This window comes from Ostrea edulis, chromosome 2, assembly GCF_947568905.1.
Source record: "Ostrea edulis chromosome 2, xbOstEdul1.1, whole genome shotgun sequence".
NCBI classification, from domain to species: Eukaryota; Metazoa; Mollusca; class Bivalvia; order Ostreida; family Ostreidae; genus Ostrea; species Ostrea edulis.
The window spans coordinates 27,221,363-27,228,526 of NC_079165.1; the positions used below are offsets into that span (position 1 = coordinate 27,221,363).

The 7,164-nt window shown below is 34.0% G+C and overlaps 1 non-coding gene across 1 annotated transcript; it reads right to left on the bottom strand.

Moving 5' to 3' along the window:
• Nucleotides 1-5,198: 5,198 nt before the first annotated feature.
• On the bottom strand, nt 5,199-5,271 carry Trnav-aac (transfer RNA valine (anticodon AAC)). The gene has a single exon. It is a non-coding gene; the product is annotated as a tRNA-Val (tRNA).
• Between the last annotated feature and the right edge of the window lie 1,893 nt (nt 5,272-7,164).

Consider the following 7,164-nt stretch of genomic DNA (forward strand, 5'->3'; position numbering starts at 1 on the left):
GGGTTGTTTTTATATTATATCAATTTGAGACATGCCACATTTTGTACTTTGTTAGAGTTTTTTTTATACATCTGAGCAAATTCCCCAGTGTGTAAAAAAAGGAGGGACATAACAAATATGACAAAACAATCACAGTTGTTATTAACACTGATGAGGCTGAGACATTATTTTGAAATCAAGGACTTGGCATCAAGATTTTGTATTTCAACACAGTGTATCAATGATATATTCTGTGCCTGAATTGACCTTATGTTGTGTTAGGTTGTGTTTCAATATAGTCCTATAGGAATGATATTAACAACATGACAACTGAATAAAAGCTCAATTCCCAACAACCATCGCTATCATTGATTGTGCAGAAAGGAAATCACAGAAACAATCTTCTTTAAAACTACAGTTACAAATTATACATTCTGACTACAAATCAGCTACAACCTAAAGGGGACTTGTGGATTGTGATCCTTTAGGGGACACAATGGAAACTAGCTGTATGATAATTTGTGTTATCTTGGATAAATAAAGGCTATTATTATTATCATATTTGTTAGTGAATTATTTACTGGATCTATGTCAGATGTTGCTGTTACAGAGAATAGTGGATTTTACAAACTCCTTTGTTAACTGATGGTGGGTTGAATTGTTCTGGAAGGGGAATTCATTATGGCAGACAAAGGTTTCACGATATCCAAAGAACCAGGGGAAATATGTCTGCACCTCTGTATCTCTGTCGGTGTATTCCAACCAGTTAGTATATGTATATATATGGAGACATCAATAAAGTTGGATAGTTTGCATCCTACTAACTCTTGGGCAAAATCCAGGGTTGAAGAGAAAATTGTAGAGCATGTGAATTCATTGTGTACTACTTGTATACAATGTGAGGAATTTATTTAAAATGATAAACATTTTATAAGAGAGTAAATTTATGTCTAACTTTGGGAAAACTTACATTATGATGAATATAAACTAGTAGATTACTTAAATTTTCCTTCGAAATGTGTGAATGCTCACAACTAAGAAAATGTAAGAATTTGTGCTGATTCATTGACAATTAAAATAGACAGATATTGTAAACCATTTATTCTTAAAGAACAATGATTATTCCATAGTTTTGAATTATTTGTTGAAAATAAAAAAACCATGTGGTACTTAATTTATTGTCCTATTTATGATAAACTACTCCTTCAACTAAGTATTATATTGTGTTGCTGATCCTATGTAATTACAATATGTACTATAGTACAAGAGGTTGGGTAACTAATTAAAACAGATGTTTTACGAACAGGAAATTGTTTTTTGGTCCGAGTCTTTATAATATTCTTGTTTATAATCCAAGTTTTCTATTGTGTGTCATTTAACATATTTTTGACTGTACTGTCAAAATGGTGATGTCTATCAAACATTGTACACATTCTTTCTGTTGATTTGCTGTTTTTTTTTTAATAGATGTGGAATAAAAACTTGGAATGATCTAATTAACCCATTACCATTTAAAAAAATTATGCATGTAAATATCTCAATGTAGATATCTAGATCTACAATATCCATTCAAGTATAACTGAAGTTGAACATTTAATGGAGATCACAGATGGTATTTGAGCTGCAATGTAAATTCTTGATAATATTTAACTGTTTTTCATAAGTAAATCATAAATAATAGTAAAATAAAAGATGCAAAAGCAAGCAAGCAGATGAAACATTTTATTGAACCGGTCAACGCAGCATATATGATATAGTTATTAAGTTTCAACCGAACAACAAACATTGTCAATTCCGTAACAAAACAATTATTCAAAACTCGGAAAACGTTTCGTAATATTAACCAAGCTGTGCATGAACAGTAAGCATTGATGGCAGCCGAATCCTGCAATTCGATGGTTAGACAATGTAGTGTTTCTTTACTTCAGATGCAGCGAAAGCATCTAGCGCTAACAAATAAGTTATAATTACTGTTTCTTCCGCGTTTTTACTCACTGAAATTATGTGAACATAACCTTCTTTGAAGTATGTCAAACCCTTTGACGGACTGTTCTGTGAAAATTCACGAGTAAACGAGGCGATTGAAAAGATATCCTGTATAAGATCGAAATCGCCCGCCATGTTGTTTACATAAGTTGACGGAGTCTGAAAACATGTGACGTTCGTTGTCATCGGTGGGCGGGGCGTGGAAGAGTGAATTGATATCGGTAGTGGTTGTAATTTGACGTCATAGGTATCAAAGTATCAGCAGCAAACTTCCACCAGAGTTCGTTTGCTCACAAACCAAACTCTTCCACTTAGGCATTATGGGATAGCGATTTCTTAGGCCGCGTATACTGTGACGTCACTGTAGAATGACGAAAAAATATAACGTCAAACGTAAACAACTTTCAAAACAAGAACGTAAACATCAAGTTCATTACTTTACACAATAATTTGAACAGAGTCTCCCTACTTTTTAATGATCTTTTGATCATTTTATGTTTAAGATAAAATCCATACTTTCATATTAATGTTCTTAATATTAATATCTTCAAACTTTTAACTGCGAACTACTTCTTTAGTGTAATTTGTCTGCGTGATAATCGCGGACTCACAATATACAAATCTGTATATTGTGGTGCGTCACATAGGAGAGGTCAATTCGTAGGTGACGTAATGAGGCCTCGACGGGGAGTTTGGTATCAGCAGTAGATGACATTGAGTTTATCACTGATACATTTACGTCATAGTGGGTATATGTTAGCCCGCTCATCAGGCTCGTGTCTACTTTACGTCATAGTGGGTAGATATTTAAGCCCACTCATCAGACTCGTGTCTAATTTACATCATAGTGGGTAGATGTTTAAGCCCACTTACGTTATCATTTGTAGGTGCTACGGTCTTTTAATACTTTTATGTGCTTATAGAAATCTCCTCTAGGATTATACCACATTATCATGCCTCAGACAAAATTGATGAAATCTAACTGGTGAAATCATGGTTACATGACGCCGTTAAAAAACCCTATCATGCGAGAAAAATCCGTATTGAGCGAGTAATTCATTGTCGGATTCGACTTGCAGCCGTGACAAATTTGGCGAAGCGATAAGTTGTATGATATAGACCCCCACATATACAGTTAGAGGTCTTCGACGTGATAAATTTGTTACACAGTTAGTTAGTGACCTGATACGGAAAAATACATGGTGTGAAAAGAAAACCCATTTCGGGCAAGGCGATGTGCCCGATACGGGTTTTCTTTTCACACCATGTATTTTTTCCATATCAGGTCACTAACTAACTATGTAAAATGTAACTAATAATATACCCAAAAGATATTCAATCAAGACTCTGTAAGCAGCATAGAGAGACTTCTTGGGTTTTATTTTATTTAGGGTCGGAAAGAGGTGGAAGTAAACAAGAGAGAAAACTGAAGGTTTCAGCGAGGCTCGAGCACGCGACATTCAGCGTGTGAAGCAGACGTGAAAACCACTACACTATGAAACTGTTGATGTAAGTGTGACAATTATATATCAGTTAGATTATTATTATCGAATTTGATATTTCTTCAAGAGGTCCATGAGCCATATTGCTTATGTGATTGAGGAATCTCATTTGTTTTTGAAAAATATCAAAGACATAGATGCGTTTTGATAATCAGGAGGTTTTGTTTCCAAAGTAACATGGTTTGTAATGGCGATATATAAAACACCTTAAGCAAAGTAAACTATTTAATTTCATCCCATTTTAAAGGAATAGGTCAACATTTTAAGTTAATTCTGAACTAATTAATTTAACTTTCAAACATTTTCGCTTGGCTTTATCTATATAAGGTATGCTTTGCGCTTGCTTTCTTCACACGCGGTTGGAAAGAAAACAATTGTGTCAATGTTTTGAAATCGAGTTTATATAGGAATAAGGACCCATCACAATAAAGTCTTTGTACTAAATCATGTGTAAAAACCCCAGTGTTAGTTAGATATGCACGAATAAAAACAATGCTGGAAAAATAGCACGTTATATATTAACACGTGGTCAGTACTCAGCTGGTTCGGGATAAATGCATGTAGATAAACAGGAAGTAATTTAAAACTATTTCCATGTGTATCTCTACATCCATAGTTTTGTGTAGTCATATTCAATAGATTGTTTCATTTCATTCCTAGAGTACCTAAAATTAGAGCGCATCTGTACCTTTAAATCCCAATAATGACCTGTTCTTATCCTTGGTAAAGGAGATTTTCGATAACAAACTTGAAATACAGTTTGACTTATAAAGCGATACTTATACAAGAGGGACACATTGCTCAACTTTAGAATTACACTTCCTCACAGAAAACATTACCTGTGAATTATTACCTGCTCTGATCCAGGGAGTATCAGCAGACAAAGACTGGTCGTAAGGAACTCATTGTCAGTTATTTTATTTCCTACAAAACATTACTTCCGGACTAGAATTAATCCAATGATTTCTGGTCATTTCGTTTTGTGTAAATTAATGTCAATAGAAATAAACAAATTTTTTCTCTTCCCCTTTTCAGAGGATATTCTAACAATTTTTCCCATGTCAAACGTAAATTCCTCTGACAACATCGTGAGATCATACTGTGAACAAATGTGAATTTACTCTTTAATTAACTTATATATTCGTTGGACACATATTGTGCCATAGTAATTCTAGAGAAAAAGATCAATGTCAAACTTTGATCCCCTTTAATCGACCGTTAATCCCATTCGCTATTTCTTAAATATTTCCCCTTGTAGACCTACACACGCTGTCAATATTAGATGATGAACAAGGTTGTATGATTTATTATGATCAGATGCCTGCATATCAATATAACAAGTTATACTCCAGTTTACTAGAAGAATAGTTTAAAGAATATTCCCATGCATACTTATGTAAAACTATATACCCTTGCTCTGGGCCTAGTGTTTTCAACCAACTTTTATAGAAATATTGGCTTTCTTACAGTACCTTTCACTAACATTTTAATTGAAAATGCCTTTTGAAAAAAAAGAAGATATTCCAGCATTACTTGTTGCTCATTTTTAATCAAAATATACAGAATCAGTTGTGGTTTCTTCACAAAATTTTAAAATAATTTTATCTGTAGGTAAAACAGGTAACTATTCAGATCATTTTATATACAAAAATAATCTCCATACGGCGTACAAAGGCTGCGTATGTTTCATTTCATTTTTGTTAGGAGAGATGTGGGATAAAAAAAAATCGTAGGTTCCAGCGAGTCTCGAACTCGCGACCTTCTGCGTGTTAAGCAGATGTGATAACCACTACACCATGGAACCTATATAAATATTATATTCATTAATGACAACAAATCATTTATGCTATTGCCACCAAATAAATTGTAATAATGAGATATTGATGTATCGGTGGTCATTGTAATTTATATCACATCTGTTTCAGGCTATTTTATTGAACATAGATGTTAACGGCAAACTAACAACAACTCAAGTTTATGACAAACGGGATGATTTCAGCTTCTCCATCGTCAACTTCCTATGATTATGTAGGAATATTCCATTTTCACCTGCATATGGTGATTATGTCTCCTAACTGATTCGATACACTGAGTTTGTTCTGCATATGATCAGTTTTTAAATCGAGACAGGCTACTGACAAAGAAGTTTATAATGCAAGGGTTTCAACATTCTCGTTTAAAGACAGCATTTCGCAAATTTTATGGTCGTTGTAACGATCTACCTTGCCAATGCAACCTATCATAGGGTCAGATGGTGTCTAACGTGTTTTATACCGATTGTTAGACCGTTCTTGGCACACTGATTTTGACTACGGATAACTCCGTTTACCTGATCAAGATATAGGGTTCAGGGCGAGTGTGACCGGTCAACAGGGGATGATTACTCCTCCTAGGCACCTCATCGAACCTCTGGAATATTCAGGGGTCCATGTTTGCCGAACTTTCTATTTCGTATTGCTTATAGGAGTTATGAGATTGATCATTCCTCGTTATCTTTACTTTTTCATGTTGATGTATCAGTAGTGGTTGTTATTGAAATAATAGATTTTGATGTATTGGTCGTGCTTGTAATTGTTATCAAAGAGATTGATTACCATGATCAGTAGTGATTGTAATTTGATGTCATAGACGTTGATATCAGTAGTGATTGTAATTGATATTTATAAATGTTTAAATGAATCGCTAGTAGCTGTAATTTGATGTCATTAATATTGATATCGGTAGTGGTTGCAAGTAGTTTGATGTAATAGGTGTCAATATATCAGCAGCAGATGACATTGAATTTATCACTGATACATTACGTCTTTGTGGGTAGATGTTAACCCGCTCATCAGACTAGTGTTTACTTTACGTCATAGTGGGTAGATGTTAACCCGCTCATCAGACTAATGTTTACTTTACGTCATAGTGGGTAGATGTTAGCCCACTCATGTTATCATTTGTAGGTGCTACGGTCTTCTACTACTTTGATATGCATATAGAAATCTCCTCTGGGATTACACCACAATATATCCAAAAGGTATTCAATCAAGACTCTGTAAGCAGCATAGAGAGACTTCTAAAGTTTTATTTTATTTAGGGTCGGAAAGAGGTGGAAGTAAACGAGAGAGAAAAACCAAGGTTTCAGCGAGCTTCGAATTCACGACCTTTTGAGTGTGAAGCAGACGTGATAACCACCATGAAACCGTTGATGTAAGTGTGATAATTATATATCACTTACATTATTATCATTATCGAACTTGATACTTGCACAAGAGGTCCATGAGACATATTGCTCACCTGACTGAGGAATCTCATTTGTTTTTGAAAAATATCAAAGGTATAGATATAGAAGCGTATTGATAATCAAGATGTTTTGTTTCCAAAGTAACATGGTTTGTAATGGCAATATATAAAATACCTTATACAAAGTAAACTATTTAATTTCATCCCACATTAAAGAAATGGGTGAAATTTTATAAAGTTAATTCTGAACTAATTTAACTCTCAAACATTTTCGCTTGGCTTTATTTATATAAAGTATGATTTGCCCTTGCTTTCTTCACACACGATTGGAAAGAAAAGAATGGTGTCAATATGTTTTGAAATCGAGAGTTTATATAGAAATAAAGACCCATCACAATAAATTCTTTTTACTAAATCACGTTTAAAACCCTTAATGGTAGTTAGATATGCAGGGATCCAAAAATTGCTGGAA